Source organism: Delphinus delphis, chromosome 15 (assembly GCF_949987515.2).
Source record: "Delphinus delphis chromosome 15, mDelDel1.2, whole genome shotgun sequence".
NCBI classification, from domain to species: Eukaryota; Metazoa; Chordata; class Mammalia; order Artiodactyla; family Delphinidae; genus Delphinus; species Delphinus delphis.
In genome coordinates this window covers 5,119,064-5,136,325 of record NC_082697.1, presented here as the reverse complement: position 1 = coordinate 5,136,325, position 17,262 = coordinate 5,119,064, and the positions used below count along the sequence as shown (strand labels likewise).

At 50.0% G+C, this 17,262-nt stretch overlaps 1 pseudogene; it reads left to right on the top strand.

Moving 5' to 3' along the window:
• Nucleotides 1-5,872: 5,872 nt before the first annotated feature.
• LOC132438639 (ester hydrolase C11orf54 homolog) lies at nt 5,873-15,642 on the top strand (annotated as a pseudogene).
• Nucleotides 15,643-17,262: the final 1,620 nt, after the last annotated feature.

Below are 17,262 nucleotides of genomic sequence, written 5' to 3'. Positions count from 1 at the left end.
CTTTGGGAGGTAATTAGGGTTAGATGAGGTCATGAGGGTGGGGCCCCATGACGGGATTAGTGCCGTTATAAGAAAAGACACCACGGAACTTGCATGCTGGCACCCTGATCTTGGACTTGTGACCTCCAGAACTGTGAGAAATATATGTCTGTTGTTTAAGCACCCCCTGTCCACCCCATCTGTGGTCTTTTGCTATGGCAGCCTGAACTGACTAGTTAACTCTCTCAGTGTCTGCTGTCTCTGTTTCTCTCGCCTCTCCTTCTGAGGACAGCTGTCATATTGGACGAGGTCCAGCCCTGCTCCAGGATGCCTCATTTAACTCGATACACCTGAAGGGACTCTAGTTCCAAACAAGATCCCATCCTGAGGTTCCAGGTGGATGTGGATTTCAGGAGGACATTTCAACCCGGCACAGAGGTTATCTTGTTTAATGTTTCATCCAGCCCAACAATTACCCAGTGAGATCAGAATTATCACCACCATTTCTCAGATGAGGAAACTGAGGGCGCAAACAACTGCCGAGTGACAGATGTAGGACTTGTACCAGACATGAAACCAGGACACGAATGAGAAGGTGGGGAGTACCTGGGTCCTGAAATTCACGGTGCCTCTCCAGCTCTGCAACGTACACAACTGGCTATAAAGAGGAAACCTGAAGGAAAAGAAAGAAAACTCAAATTGTTTCTGTATGTTTACAACCAAAGGGCCTCTCTGGGAGTAGCATATGAAATGTTAATATTTTAGGCAGGCAGGCAGGCAGTACTTCTTGTCTAGACATGGAGAAATGTTGAGATGCAGAATTATTTCCAACGCTCCAGCCAATGCAGCATGGTTCCTGCCTGTCCCCCCAGATTATGGGGTGTCATTTACTGTGCATCTGTGGACATACATCACAGAGGCCCCAACTGCCCGCGGGTGGCCTCAGCCGCTGCGTGTCACCGTGATGCAGTGGGACTGAGAGATGCCGGCTGGTGGGTTGTCTTTTCCCAGACAATTGAGCTGCTTACAAATCAATAAAAACAAGGTTGATTGGGATGAGGGCTTTACCAGAGGCTCGCACCACTGTTAGAACGACAGTGACTGTGTAAGAGGGATCATTAAACCTGTAATTCAGCTCTCAGAAACATTGGGCAGGGAAGGGAAAGAGAGGAAGGGATGGGGTCGGGTTGGTGTTTCCCATTGTTTGGCCATATTTCTCTCTTATTTGCTACCTGGAAAGGTAAGCAGAGCAGGCTCCTGCTGGCCACTCCGCTGGGATGCTGAAGCTGGGGCTGGGGCACCTGACCCGCCCTCCTCTAAGCTGTGTGATCTTCAGCCAGTTCCTTCCCCTCTCTGTGCCTCCAAGTCCTCGTTTATAAAGCGGGCTCATGAATGGGCAGAATTAGTCTCTTCAACCCCAACAGTCCCCATGGGACCCAGACTGGAGATCCACGGAGGCCGAGGCTGGGAGGCAGCTGAGGATGAGGGCAGTCCTTGCCGCTCTTGGTGCCTCCTGACGCGGCCATTTAAAGAGGGCACACTGTGTGCTCAGCAGCAAGGGGTTCTCTCACCTGCAGATGGGGAAACTGAGGCTCAGAGCCGGGCAGCGGCAGAACCAATGCTCGGACCCCAGCTTCAGTTCCCTCCCTGCTGCATCTTCATTCACCGAACGTTTCCTTACATTGACTGTGTCCCGGGCCACGTGCTGCCAGACAACGGCGGAGCCCCATATAGCCACCAGGACAGTGGAGGCTGGCAGAGCAGCTGGGACCCCACCTCACTAAACCTCTCTGCATCCCGTCGTTACTCAGATGCAGACTGTCAATCAAGCAGCCACATGTGCCCAGTGCCCCGTGTGCTCCAGCCACCAAGGGCTGCGCTTCTAATCTGGGACGAGTGGACAGAGGGATGGCGAGTGGGGTGAGGTGTCAGTAACCCCCAGTGTCCTTGTTACAGAGCTGCCACCACCCTCCTGGGTGGCTCTGGCGTTTTTCCTTCTCTCTTGGGCCCTCCCATGGGGTGGTGTCTGGTAAAAACATACCCTCTCCGCCTTGTCCAAATGGCAGTCACAGAGGTAGCCCCGGGACGTGGGGCATTGCACCCTTGAGTCCTTATTCTATTCGACATTGCTTGTCACCCAAACCATGTGCTGCCTTTCTTCCAACATAACTATGAAGCTCCTCAGAAATGCTCGTGAGTAAGTCCACAGATTCTGAGGCTGGTGGGCGACCTGTTCACTTGTTGAGCACCTACTGTGTGCCAGGCTCTATGCTGAGAGCTCTCCTTTCCGCCTCAGCATGATCCTTTGAGGGACAAATGCTACTGTCCAATTTTACAGACAATGGCAGTGAGGTGAGTGTGGTGGGCAGAATAGTGGCCTCCCAGCTGTCCACAGCCGAATCCCCACAGCCTGTGAACATGTTACGTTTCGTGGCAAAGGAAGATTAGGTGGAATTAAAGTTGCTAATCAGCTGACCTTGAGATGGAAAGACGATCCTGGGTTATCAGGTGCCCCAGCGGAATCACAGGGTATTCATAAGTCAAAGAGGGAGGCAGGTGGGCAGCGTCAGAGTCATGTGATATGAGGAAGACTCGGTGGACATTGTTGGCTTTGAAGGTGGGGGAGGGGGCCACAGTGAAGGCGGGGGGCCGGCTCTGGAAGGCAGCAACGGCAAAGAAAGGGGTTCTCCCCTAGAGCCCCCAGAAGGAATCAGCCCTGCCAACACCTTGATTTTAGCCCAGTGATGCCCATGTTGGACTTCTGACGTCCAGAACTCAGGGATAATAATTTTGTGTTGCTTCCAGCTACTAAGTGTGTGGTAATTTGTCATCACAGCCGTGGGAAACCGACTGCAGCTAAGTTCCTCATCCTAGGTCACATATAGTAAATGGTGGGGCTGGATTTAAACCCAGACCTCAGGGACTGGTTCAGGGATGCACATGCGAACAAGGCTGGCAAATCCAAAGCAATCCTTGGAGTTTCCTTGGAACAAACAGGAAAGGAAATCTCTTTCCATCAGGGCTGCTGAAGACACAGGTGCTAGAGCCTGGAGGGGGGATTAGCTGCCACTAGGTAAACGTCGTTCTGAATTACAGAACTGGGGTGAGAGGAAAAACAAGGTGGTGACATTATTTGAGCCCCTGGATACCACCATTCCTGAAACCAACACATCTTTACATTCCGGGAACAACTAAACATGCCTTTTTGCTCAAGCTGGTTTGAGCTGGGCTTTCTGTCTCTTACAACGGACAGATTCCTGGCAATCTCAGGATTTGGGCATGGCTTTTGAAAACCTAAAGGATTAGAACTTGATTTTGATTTCCTCTGTGCAAACAACACCCCCCACCCCTTCCCCCCCCCTCCCCACTGCCCTTTAGGTTTTCAGAGAGAGAGCAAAAAACTCAGATGCCAAGGAGCCTTTGAATCGTATAATCCTACAACGGCACAGCCTCTAGGAGACTCTTAGTCCTTAGTTTTACCCTTTTTACACGGATACAGAGAGTGGGAGCGACTTGCCCACAGTGACACAGCTGCTAGGAGACAGCCGAGACCAAAATCTGGGTCTTTTCATCCCCACTCTACCCCTTTGCCTTCTGAAGTTCCACGAGAAAGGGCTCTGAGTCCACACTTTCTGGATGGTTTTCCTGCCGACAGGACTCAGGAAAGAACTGGGCTTGTCCAGCCTTGACTTTGCCGCACTCGTAACATGGCTCACGTTTGCTTGTGGTCGAGCCTTTAGAAGGCGGCTTTCTGGCTGAGCCACTCTCCAGCCCCGGACTCGCCTGGAAGTCACTGTGGGTTCTGCCCGTCTGGTCAGCTGTGGGTGTGCAGTTAATATTTCCCAGACTACGCTTTCTTCCTGGTCCCCAAACTCTCTGACCCCCTCAAAGCTCTGAGAAGGGAGGAATGTGTCAGGGGTGGGTCTCCCAGCCATCTTGGTTTCTTTGCTGGTTACCTGTCCCGCGTCGAGGAATCAGATGGCTTCACTTAATGAGCAGCTGGGAGCCAAGAGGTCCAGACCCCAGGTTGCTGCTAAAAATGCCAGCTGTGTCCAAGGCGGGCACCAGCTCACGCCCAGCGACCAGCCCAGGTGGAAACACACCCTCTACTCCTCCTCCCGGCTCACGCTTTTGTTTTTTCCAGCCTCGCCACCATTTACAAAAGATCTTTCTGCATCCCCTGCCGTGTTCATGGTGGAGGTCCTTCCTCCTCTTCCTGGGAGTGGTCTGAGCAGATTCCCAGCCTCTGATCATGAGCCGGATATTTACTGAGCACTTACTAAGTGCAAGGAAGCTTCTGTCAGTATTAGTATCAGTATTAGTTTAATCCTATGAGGTGGATACAAGTCTCGTCCCATTTGAGGTCCTAGGGAATGCGCCCAGGTGTGTGGAGTGACTCCCCCAGGACAGCACAGCTGGGAAGAGGCAAAAGTGGAGGCAAAGCTGGCATCAGTCTTACTCTGTCCATTTTACTGTTGAGGAAACTGAGACCCAGAATGGGGAAGTGACTTGCTCAAAGTCACACAGCAAGTGAGTGGCTGAGATGGGCTCAGAGTTCCTGTTTCCTGACTCCCAGTTTTCTGTCTCCCCCAGGGGTCCCACAGGCCCCCGGGCAGCAGACCGGGTAGAGCATGTGGACGGCCTCCACCATGGCCACCAAGGGTCCCTTCTGAAACCTGCCTCCGCTAAGGTGGTTAGAAACCCTCCCCGGGTGGGGATCCTGCCCCGCAGTGGGCGGTCCTATCTGGCCCATGGTTCGCAGTGACCCCCTCCACCAGGGCACCCCACCTGCCCCATCATGACCCCCAAGAACTGCAGGGCTCCTGGGGTGGGCTGTGGAGAGCACAGCCTGGTGCTTTGCTTGAAGCTTTAAAAAAAGATTCCATTCAAGGTGGATTCTGTCCTCTTGGAAGGAGAGAATCCACCTTCTAGTGGGAGAAGCAGATCGTTGCTGTGGCTACCTCCCATGAGGAAGTCGTGAAAACAGAGCAGGAAGCTGGGCTGGGGGGAGGGATCGGGGAATCTTGAGGTGAAGGGGCAGGGAAGGCCTCTCTAGGGAGGTGACATTGAGATAAAACCTGAACAATGATCCGGAGGTGGCCATGAAAATATCGAAGAGCTCCAGGCAGAGAGGACAGCAAGTGCAAAGGCCCTGAGGTAGGAATGAGCTTGTCTTACTGAAGAATCCATAAAGTCAGTGAATGAGGGGGTGGGTGGTCAGAAATGGAGTCAAAGAGATAGACCTTCTTAGATAGAGAAAATAACCTATCAGTGATGTCCTCCACCACCCAAATATCCAGGGTGCGGGGGGAGGGGACGTAGGTTTATGGCAGGTACATCATGTGACACATACGGCATTTCGTGCTGCTCTTGTATTAACTGGCGAGGTGAGAACTCTCATCACCCCCATTTAGCAGAAGAAGAGCCTGAGGGTCCGGGAAGTGGGAGGCCCGTGGAGCTATCGCTGGCCAGGCTGGCTGCTGATGGGGCCTGTGGGCTGAAGGAGGCTCTTTGCTGAAAAGGCAAAGTCCAGGGGAGCTTGCTCGCCCGGCGTCTCAGCTTTCCTCTGTATCGCAACGTAGTTCCACTTTTCCTATTTCCAGCCAAACGTTTTGGAAACTCTGGGAGGTGTCAACCCATACAGGCTTCTGGGACTGCTTGTGCAAAACTGGTGGGGGGCGGGGACTGATATCTGCCAACCTTTCCTCGCTCAGACATGGGGCGTTGCGACTCTCCCCCTCAAGGGAGAGGGGATCTGGGGATGTGGAAAGCACCTCTCTGGGTGCCGGCTTTCCGGAGAGTCTGAAACACAGCGTCCCACGGTAAGGAGCTGAAGGAAGCAGGCGCTGTTTTGGCAACGTGTACGGATCACTCACAACTGGTTTGACGGGCGATGGCGCCCGGGAGGCCCAGGAGCCCTGGCACCCAGCCTGAGGACGGCTCCTTGCATGTTTGCTGGGGGCGTGTAACCCATGGAAGCTGCGTCCGGCATCTCCCGGGGGCTCCCCTGTGCTTGGCCCAGGTGTGACGGGACCCAGATCGACCTGTGCCGGGTGGGAAGCCGGGATGGGCACGTGAAAAGATCTGGTCTTCTGTTCACAAATATTTCTTGGTACTTCCTTTGTCCCAGAACCTATCAGCACCAGGATGCGGCCACAGGCAGGACTGATGGAGTCTTTTCTCCCGAAGCTCGTGTTCTACTGGGAGAGCCACAGGCCATATAAAGAAACAAATAAAAATACGCTACCCAGGAGTGACACGTGATGGGAGGGGATGAGGTGACCCGTGGAGAAAGGGGGTCATGGAAGACCACTCTGAGGAGGTGGCCTTTGTGGGGAGACCTGAATCGAGAGCGAAGACCCCCCCCCCACTGGGGAAGGACAGAATGACACAGGGCCTCATGCACCCAGTTGATGCTATCTGTCAGCTGTGCCCCCGCCTTGAGGCCCATTTCACAGATCAGTAAGCTGAGGCACAGAGAACCAAAGTAACTTGCCAAGGATATAGAGGCAAGAAGTTGAACCGAAGCCCCCTGGCTCCAGGGCCCACACAGAGAACCACTAGGCTGCACAGCCTCCCGAAGATACCTGGGGACACAGGGTCCTGCCCAGGATTCCCACCGTAGCCTGCGGCTCCGAATCAAGTCCCTGTGCGCATCTGAAGACCACGTGGGGGCGGGTGCTGGGCAGCACCAGCCTGATCGATGGAAAGCTGGCCCTACCCCCTCCCTCGTGCCATGTGTCCCCCCATTTCTGGGTGCTCTCAGTGGGGACCTCGAGCAGGTTCAGAGGGGAGGCTGCCAGTTACAGCTCCCCACAGTAAGTGTGGCAGAGGGCTGAGTATTTTGTTTCCAATCTGCCAGAGACCTGGAGGTAACCCCTTGGTGCCCAGGCCTGGCTATGCACGGGTCACGTGCTCTGATGTCACTGCGGCGTCAAATCGCTAGAAAGCTTTTTAAACACTCTCATCATGAACGGGTAACAAGGTCCCGAGGTGAGATGTGCGAAGCTAGCGTCCCTGCACAGCATCCGTCATCCACTGGCCTCCAGAGTCTGGCCGCACTGGTCCCCTCCAGCAGCCTGAGAGCCACCAGCCGGTCTCACCAGTGGCATCTGGGAACGAGAGTGCTGGGCTGAGGCTCTGTTCCTAAACGTCTCCAAAGCCCCGGGCCTCTGGCTCCCGGAGGGGTGTGAGTTCTGTGCTTCTGGGAAAAGGCAGGGAGCGATGCCCCACTGCTTGCTCTGGCCGCGGACTCTATGCTGGTCTTTGCGAGACCCGGTGGACAGGCACAGCTACTGTGGGGCTGGCTGACCCGATTCAAGTGATTCCATCAACTTCCGGCCCTTAAGCAGCTGTCCACCAGCCAACCATTACTACGTTCCCAGCCCCTGCGCCTTGCCTCCAGCTCAGTCTCACATCAGAACTGCCCCTTCTCCCGGGAACACGCCTCTGGATGGCCCACCCACCCACGCGGGAGGGAGGGGTGGGTCCGACCGCTTGCCCCAGCCCAGCCAGCCCCAAACGTCTCTTCCCTGGAGCCGGGCGGCCAAAGCAGCCTCAGGACTGGAGGGCACGGTCAGCCCCTGGCCGGAGAGGGTGGACGGCTCCTGGCGGCCCAATGGAGCAGAAACATGAGAAAATGAAGTGCATTGCACTAAACTTCAGGCAGGAAAAGCATTGACTCATCCCCCTGCCCCCAGCCAATTTTTTTTTTTCCCCCAAAAAGCAACCACTGAACTTTTTCTACTTTCAGTCCCCAAACGAATTCAATCATGTATTGGGTTTGGGTTTTATTGGGAGACGGACCCCAGTCGTGCTTTGTTTTCTCACTTAGGTTCTCAGTGATCTCATCAACCAAGTTGGGGTGTCCTCAGGGCTGGGACCTCGTGGGCCTCCTCTCTTTGCCCCAAGTCCCTCTCTGTTTCAGAAACAGTCAAAAGTAATCCTCCAGCATGAGCTCCCGGGAGGCTTGGGGCTAACAGGAGTTTGACTGGGTCTTGGCACCAACGCTGTGGATACTTCATTTTAAAATAATTAATTAATTAAGTATTTTTGGCCGCGTTGGGTCTTCGTTGCTGTGTGCAGGCTTTCCCTAGTTGCGGTGAGCTGGGGCTACTCTTCGTTGCGGTGCACGGGCTTCTCATTGCGGTGGCTTCTCTTGTTGCGGAGCACGGGCTCTAGGTGTGCGGGCTTCAGTAGTGTAGCACGCAGGCTCAGTAGTTGTGGCTTGCGGGCTCTAGAGTGCAGGCTCAGTAGTTGTGGCACATGGGCTTAGTTGTTCCGCGGCATGTGGGATCTTCCCGGACCAGGGATTGAACCCGCATCCTCTGCATTGGTAGGCAGATTCTTAACCACTGTGCCACCAGGGAAGTCCCGTGGCTGCTTCCTTTTAACATGGGAATGTTATAAAGTCAGTGGCAGCAGGACCCCCAGGCCCAGGTCCTCTGGAATGTCTTGCTGTAAATCAACACTGGTGTCTTTGGCCACACGTGTCCCTAGAGGATGTTCCAGAGCTTGACCCTGTGTGAGAGCCATTACCTTGAACACGGAACACAGGACGGTGTGCGGCAAGGGTGGAAATGGTTGACTGTCTGGGACTACAGAGGCCGCAGGCTAAAATATCACCAAAAAAGGCACCGAAGTGCCCGGAACCACCTCAGTAAAGGGTGCTGGGAGGGTCTGCAGGTTCCAGCACCCTGGGCAGAGGGGTGAACTCAGGCTCACCGCCCAGATGGGAGTGGTGCTGTGTGGTGTTTAGAACACAGAGTACTCTCCAGAACTCTTGCCTTAGGCTTCCACAGCTCTTGTAAGTTTATAAGAATAAATACAAACATGCTAGTCGAAAGATAAAGAAATAAAATAAATGATATGAAGTCATTTTGAAGGACGGAGGGGAAAAGCTGCAAAGGGACACGTCCGTTCTTTATAAGACACTTGATGATCACCTCCTTTCTGAAATGTCTACCGGAAATACGTTATATGAGGATGCAAAGCTGTTTGTTCAAGTTATCACTGCAGCTGAAAAACATAGTATGCTTCGTGGAGTGGTGTCACGTCTGCAGGCTTCTCCGATGCTCACGGTGGCCTCTAATTAGATTCGGGGTTCTCTATATGTGGGGGCCTCAGTCTAACGCAATTTGCAAGCTAATCATGCTTCATTAGGTTGTACTATTAGGAAACAGCCAAGCAAACGGAAGAATTGTGAGTCATGCTTGGGAAACTTACAAAAGCAATATCACAAAACACACTGTTACTACCGGAGAGAAGCGCAAAAGTCACTCGCCTTCTGTTTGAACGACTGGATACGCAACCATGCTGGAGAGGCACTGAGGGTCGTCCCTTCTCTAGGGGGCCAAGTTCTCAAGGTGTACTGGCTACATCTGGCTGCCTCCTCTCAGAATGGAGGGGACTTCGTTTCAGGAAGTGATCTGGAGAAATTTCTTGCGCTTTGCTGCAAGATGTGAAACAGACACCTTTATGCCTCATTTTATTGGGGCACGTGGTTCAAAAGCAGCTGAAACCCGGGGTAGAGGGAGGCTGTCACTGTGCTGATACGTCCACGTGTCATGGTTTTTAAGGACCTGCAAGAAAGTAGCTGAAAGACATGTGCCTTGTAGACGGCACAAGTCCAAGCTCAAGGTTAATTCACCTCCGGACAGTTGGGAAAGCTCCGAGGCCTGGAGAGGAAACCTCTTGTGTTTCCAGCTCTCTGAATTTATATCACCAGGTTCATCTTCACAGAAGTGAAAAGAGGTTCTCAATTCCCCACCTGTTGATAAGAGCATAAGGATTCCAGTTCAGCCATTAGATCAATTTCTGACCAAGGATGCTGAAAGAGAGCTTCCACTCACCTCCTCTGTGCTTTTATTTTTCATTTTGGCAAAGTGAGTGTCAGAAAAATGAATGAACACATCACTCCTCATATATTCATTGCCAGGCACTGGGATTAAAATAATGAATAAGACATGTTCCTGTCTTCAAAGAGCAGGGATCCTTTAGAAAGCAGAACCTGAGGCAAGGATTAGGTGACTTCTGATGTACTGGGGAGGAGCAAGCCCAGGGCAGTGGAGGTGATGGAGAGGGAGGTGAGGTGGTGAGGGAGGATTTGATGGGCGGTGTTGCAGGGCACTGGCTGCCACACCCAAAGTGCTGAGGAGGGACAGAGTGGGCTGCCCGGCAGGTGTGTTCACCCAACACACGAACTTCCCTGGAAGGGCTTCAAGGAGGAACCGCATCTCCAAGAAGTCACGGGAGAGAGAAAGGAGAAGGCGTTCTGCCCGGCTCAGGGAATCCCCCCTAACACACTTCCTCCAGCCCCTCTGGGCTGCTAGAAAAGCCAGGGTCCCCTCTGTGTGGTATCTCACGTATGGAAGTGGAGGTGTGGGGTGGTGTCATCCAAGAGGGAAGGAAGGGGCACCTGGGAGAATCTGAGAAGGGACACGAAGCTTGTGACCCAACACAGGGAGACAGACAAGTGAAGACACAGGTGCATGTGTCCGAGGGGTTGTGGAGAGGGGGCATCTCACAGTCTGCGAGGTTCAGACAGACCTTATTCCAGGAGGAAGGAACATGTATCCCGACACTGGAAAGATGAGTGGGATTTGGCCAGGGGAAGGATGGGGCAGGGACAGTGTTCCAGGCAGCAGGTCCAGGTAGGCAAAAGTAGGTAGGCTGGAAGGTGCAGGGGGAGACTGAAGCAGGAAGAAGGCTAGGATGAGCCTGGAGAAGTGGGGACCACGAGCCAGACCACGCCCGGCCTCGTCAGTGTGGGAGGGGCTTGGGTTTTACCCCCAGCAGTGGGGAGCTCCCCTCCAAGCAGCCGAGGCCCTGGCCCTTGGCTCTCAGCACCGGGAATCTGTTTCTCTTTTACGTTTCTGGCTTTGCTCTCCTTCCCTCTGGGCTGGGAGCTCAGGGGAATTTAGAGCAGCTGTCTCCAGACGCCAGGGGTGAGAAAGTCCAGTCTTCCCCATGCTAGCCTCATAACAAGTCACCGTCACACCTCGCCGGCCTTGGGGGACATCAGCACTGTGCCAAGAGCTGGCAGCCTCGCTCGTCTGCTGGCCCAGGATCAGCAAAAATGAGGGCAGGGAAGCAGGTGTGGACAGGGCTGGAGGCGTGGGCGGCCGGCTCTGTTGTCCTGCCTGGTTGGCTAAGGAGGACCCATGATGTGAGGCCAGCTCAGCCTCTGGTGAGGGACCTGGGGATGTGGCTTTGGTGGGTCCTGTCGTCTCTCTCAGGTCCCCTCTGGAGTTAGCTGAGCACAGAGCCACTTGGTTGCTATGGTTCAGAGATGCCCACCAGAATTTCCCTCCTCTCTTCCTGGGTATTGGATGAGGGATGGGCGTGTGACCCACCCTGGACCAATCAGAAGTCTGAGATCGAGGCTCTGAGATGTTGCATAAATGAAGCTCAGTCTCTGGGTGTGGTGGGCAGAATAATGGCCCCCAGAGAAGCCCAAGTCCTAATCTCTGGAACCTATGAATATGTCACCTTATGTAGCAAAAGGGACTTTGCGGACGTGATGAAGAATCTTAAGATGGGAAAATTAACCTGGATTGTCTGAATGGGCCCCATGTATTCATAGAGGTCCTTATAAGAGGGAGGCAGGAGGATGAGAGAGAGAGAATGTGAGGCCAGAAGCAGAGGTTGGAGTGATGACTTCGCTGCCTTTGAAGATAGAGGAAGCGGCCACAAGCCAAGGAATGCATCAGCCTCTAGAAACCGGAAAAGGCAAAGAAGCAGATTCTCCCCTAGAGCCTCGGGGAAGGAAGACAGCCCTGATACACCTGAATTTTGGTCCAGTAAGAACCACTGCAGAATTCTGACCTCCTGAACTCTACGAGAATACATCCATGCTGTTCTAAGCCACTCAGATTGCGGCAACTTGTTAGAGCAGCAAAGGGCACTGAACACGCCGGGCACATGGGTCCTTGCTGTCGGAGCGCCTTCATTTCAGAACAATGTCACGCTCCCCTCGTCAGAGATGTGGGGCTTGACATCGCTTGTAGGAACCTGGGGGCGACGGCTTTGCGTTGCCCCTGGCTTGTGGGCGTCCCTGCAGCCAAGCGTCTACGCTACCTGATTCTCCCTCCGGATCGGCCTCCTGGAGCCGCAGCGTATTTGTGCTCCACTCCCCTCACTACGAAATAGCTGACGGCTGCTGTGGGACTAGCCTTGGGTTTCCTCGTCCGCAGTGGTTGAAGTTTCCCCGAGTTTGGAATCAGCCGTTACCCTGACGGCACTTTCGGTGGGCCGCTCTTTTCTGCTGTGTGACTGTGACCTGGCGGGTGGCCTTCCTCCCTCCTCCCCTCCCTCCTTTCTTCTCCCTGTGAACACACACAAAGTGCACCCTGATGAATTTTCACACGTGCACACACCTGTGTCATCACCACCCAGGTCACTCAGACCGTTTCCAGCACGTCTTCTGTTTAAGCCCCCAAAGGTAACCTCTGTCCTGACTTCTATCACTGGATCTGTGTTGCCTGTTTTTTTTTTTTTTTTTTTTTTTTGCGGTACACGGGCCTCTCACTGTTGTGGCCTCTCCCGTTGCGGAGCACAGGCTCCGGACGCGCAGGCTCAGCGGCCGTGGCTCACGGGCCCAGCCGCTCCGCGGCATGGGGGATCTTCCCAGACTGGGGCACGAACCCGCGTCCCCTGCATCGGCAGGCGGACTCTCAACCACTGTGCCACCAGGGAAGCCCTGTGTTGCCTGTCCTTGATCGTCACATAAAGTGAGTTGAGTTGGGAAAACTGACTCTTGTAAAATGTGCATCTGGTTTCTTCCACTGGGAGATCCATCAGTGTCTTGTGGACCAGTAGTTCCTGCATCACTGCTGGGTAGTGTTCACTGTGTGGATGTATCACAGTTTGTCCATTCTCCTGTGGATGCACGTTTGGGTTCTTTCCAGATTTGGGCTACAATGAATAAAGCTGCTTCCAACATTCATGTGCAGGTCTTTGTCTGGACATTTGCCCTCTTTTCTGTTAGGGTGTTTCTAGGAATGGAATTGCTGGGTTGTAGGGTAGTTGTATATTTGGTCTGAATTCTTTTTTGATTACTCTCTTGCTGGTTGGATCTCACTGTCAAAAAATTGACTCCAGTTCTCTTTCCAAAACTCTCCCAAGGAGTTCTCCAGGCATGTGTGTCCTCTTGTGTGTGGAGCATCTAGCCACTGTGTTGATTTGAACATCTTGCCTACATGTAACGTTTCCAGGTCACATCCACGGCCCGTCTGGAATTTGTGGAAGTTGTTTTCTGGTGCAACGTGTTTCTGTGGAAAAGTCAGATCAGCTCAAATATTTCCCTCCTTTTCCCTGATCTGTTTTCCTGCTTCAATGTTTGAAGAAGTCTTTCTCTGTCTTTGGAATTCAATTGTTCAATTACAGCATATCTCGGTGTTGGGCATTTTAAAGAAAAGTTTCTTGGAACATATGAGTGTTTTAAGTATAAAGTTTCAGAGGTTTTTCTTCATTTCAGGGAAAGTTTCCTGCTTCATGTCTTTGAATACATTGTCACTGTTGGGCTTTGTAATCCAGGGACACCCCCAAACGCTTATATCGCGTCTCCTGCGACAGGCCTCCACCTCTGTTAGCTTCCCTCAGCTTTGATCTCTTTGCCCTTTTCATGTGTATTCATTTCATCTCATGCCTTTTCTCTCTGTTAATATTTGATTTCCAGCTGTATCTGTTGTGTTCTCTGTCATTTAAAATTTTATTTCTTAGTTATGTAAAAATTTTTTTAAAAAGTCTGTTCCCTTTGGTCAGTTTATATCTTAAATAGGATTTGAAAATCATTTTGTCTTCCAGCATTTGTTTTACTGAATGCATAATGTTTATTAAGTTTTTCTAGAGGGTGAAGCAACGGAGAGAAATTCGCTTCTGTTTCTGGAGACATATTTTCTTCTTGGTTGGGCTCTTTTTTTTTAATACATTTATTTATTTTTTATTTATTTATTTTTGGCTGCATTGGGTCTTCATTGCTGCACACGGACTGTCTCTAGTTGCAGTGAGCTGGAGTTACTTTTCGTTGTGATGTGCGAGCTTCTTATTGCAGTGGCTTCTTTCATTGTGGAGCACAGGCTCTAGGCGTGCAGGTTTCATTAGTTGTGGCACGTGGGCTCAGTAGTTATGACCCACGGGCTCTAGAGTGCAGGCTCAGTAGTTGTAGTGCACGGGCTTAGGTGCTCTGCGGCATGTGGGATCTTCCCGGACCAGGGCTTGAACCCGTGTCCCCTGCATTGACAGGTGGATTCTTAACCACTGCGCCACCAGGGAAACCCTGGACTCTTTTTTAAAAATACCTCTTTTCGGCAGAAGGGGAGAGGCAGCACATCGAAAGGAGGGCCTCTGGAGTGTGGAGTTCCGGAGTTTGGAGTTCTGCAGAAGGGGCTAACGGATACCTTTGCTGATGTCCAGGTCTCTGTAGTGGATTGCCCTAATTTGACTAAGGAGCCATTTACCTTTCCCGTAAAAGGTATCTGTGGGAAAACTAGAATTGCAGAAGTAGGAGGTGTGCCTTACTTATTGCCTCTTATAAATAAAAAAAAATTATGATCTAAATAAAATCGCAGGAGAAATCCAGCTTCCTGGAGCTTTTGTTCTTGGAGCAGAAGCAGGCCCATTTCCGACTCTTGGATTCAATTCTGAGTTTATGCCAGTTGTTCACACGGAAAGTGAACACAAACCTCCTGTGAATGGACGTTACTTTGCTCATGTTAACTCTGCAGATGGAGGGTGCCTACTAGGGAAATACAGTGAGAAATATCACGATTTGGGGTTTGCATTACTGGCTAATCTTTTTGCCAGTGAAGGCCAACCTGGAAAGGTGATTTTGTTTTAAGAATGCAGTATTCTCCAAAAGTTCTCAGATAGCTAAAACTTTGAATGCTTACTGCAACTACTGTAGTTTTCTTCAGAAAATCCAAAGCTACCCAAGTCCCAAACCTCTTTAAATAACCCAGTTATAAAAGATTCAGAAAATACTACAGGCAGAGTGAGAGTCTCATTTAAAACTAAGGTTAAGAATAATACGTTGGGCTTCCCTGGTGGCTCAGTGGTTAAGAATCCGCCTGCCAATGCAGGGGGACATGGGTTTGAGTCCTGGTCTGGGAAGATCCCACATGCCGTGGAGCAACTAAACCCATGTGCCACAACTATTGAGGCCCACGCGCCTAGAGCCTGTGCTCCACAACAAGAGAAGCCACTGCAATGAGAAGCCCGCGCACTGCAACAAAGAGTAGCCCCTGCTCGCTGCAACTAGAGAAAGCCCACATGCAGCAATGAAGACCCAATGCAAACAAAAATTAAAATAAAAAAGATTTTTTATTAAATAAAATAAAAAAATTAAATAAAATTAAAGAAATTTTTTTAAAGTAAAATAAAAATTTTTTAAATAAAAAAATTAAAAAAATTAAATAAAAAAAATATTTAGTAAGCGATAGCATTTTTCCAAGGAACTAAAAGGTCATTGAGATGAAAGCCAAAAGAAGAACTGGAAAACTTAACTTCGTGACTTGTATAAGACAGACTCTTGAAAAACATTACGGAGATAAGCCTGTAGGAATGAGAGGTACTTTCGTGATTCAGAAAGGAAAAGTGAAGACTCACATTATGCCGGCAGAATTTTCTTCCTGCCCATTGAACTCTGATGCTCTATCACATTGATAAACCAATAGAGACCCATTCATTTAGGTGAGATTAAATCAACAGATACTCGTTTGACTGATTAACTCATTAATTGATACTAACATAAAGCCTAATAGAAATGATCTCACTACTTAAGCTCTATTTTTTTTGACCTTTGAAATGAAAGGTATGTCGACACTGTGCTCTGTATTACTTCACAGATCTATCTGAAAGGGATTATTGGGAACAAAGACACATGATGGAGATGTTTTTCATTCTTTTTATTCTAAAAATAAATCTTATGTTTATAATTAAATATAAACACGATTAAGAATCAAGTGATTATTAATAAACCTACCTAAGGAGACAAAAGACCTGTATGCAGAAAACTATAAGACACTGATGAAAGAAATTAAAGGCGATACAAACAGAGAGATATACCATGTTCTTGGATTGGAACAATCAACATTGTGAAAATGACTATCATTGACAATAGCCAGGACATGGAAACAACCTAAGTGTCCATCGACAGATGAATGGATAAAGAAGGTGTGGCACATATATACAACAGAATATTACTCAGCTATAAAAAGAAACGAAATTGAGTTATTTGTAGTGAGGTAGATGGACCCAGAGTCTGTCATACAGAGTGAAGTAAGTCAGAAAGAGAAAAACAAATACTGTATGCTAACATATATATATGGAATCTAAAAAAAAAAAAAGGTTCTGAAGAACCTAGGGGCAGGACAGTAATAAAGATGCAGACATAGAGAATGGACTTGAGGACATGGGGAGGGGGGAGGGTAAGATGGGATGAAGTGAGAGAGTGGCGTGGACATATACACACTACCAAATGTAAAATAGATAGCTGGTGGGAAGCAGCCGCATAGCACAGGGAGATAAGCTTGGTGCTTTGTGTCCACCTAGAGGGGTGGGATAGGGAGGGTGGGAGGGAGACGCAAGAGGGAGGAGATATGGGGATATATGTATATGTATAGCTGATTCAGTTTGTTATAAAGCACAAACTAACACACCATTGTAAGGCAATTATACTCCAATAAAGATGTTAAAAAAAAACCCCAAACACCTCTTTTCTTCTTTCCCCCATCCCTCTCTCCCTCCTTCCCTTCCTTCCTTCCTTCCTTATCGTTCTGACTTTCGTTACTCTGAAGTCTGCTCTGTCTGAATTTAAATATCCACTCCTGCTTTCTTTTCATTAAAAAGAATGATCTATCTTTTCCCACCCTTTTATTTTTAATGCATCTGTGTCATTACATTTAAAGCAGGTTTCTTGTGGACAACATATAGTCAGGTCTTGTTTTCTTATCCACTCTGTAAGTCCAAGTCTTTTAATTGGTGTATTTAGACCTTGATGTTTAAAGTGATTATTGATATAGTTGGATTAATATCTACTGTAGTTGTTTCTATTCATTGTACTTGTTAGTTTTTGTCTTCTCTTTTTCTGCCTTCCCTGGTTTTAATTGAGCATATTCTCTATGACTTCATTTTCCTCTCTTCTCTAGTATATCAATTATGCTTCTTTAAAAAAATTTTTTTAATGGTTGCCTTAGAGTTTGCAATATACATTTATAGCTGATCCAAGTCCACTATCAACTAACACTATCTCACCTCATGGGTAGTGAAGATACCTTATAACAC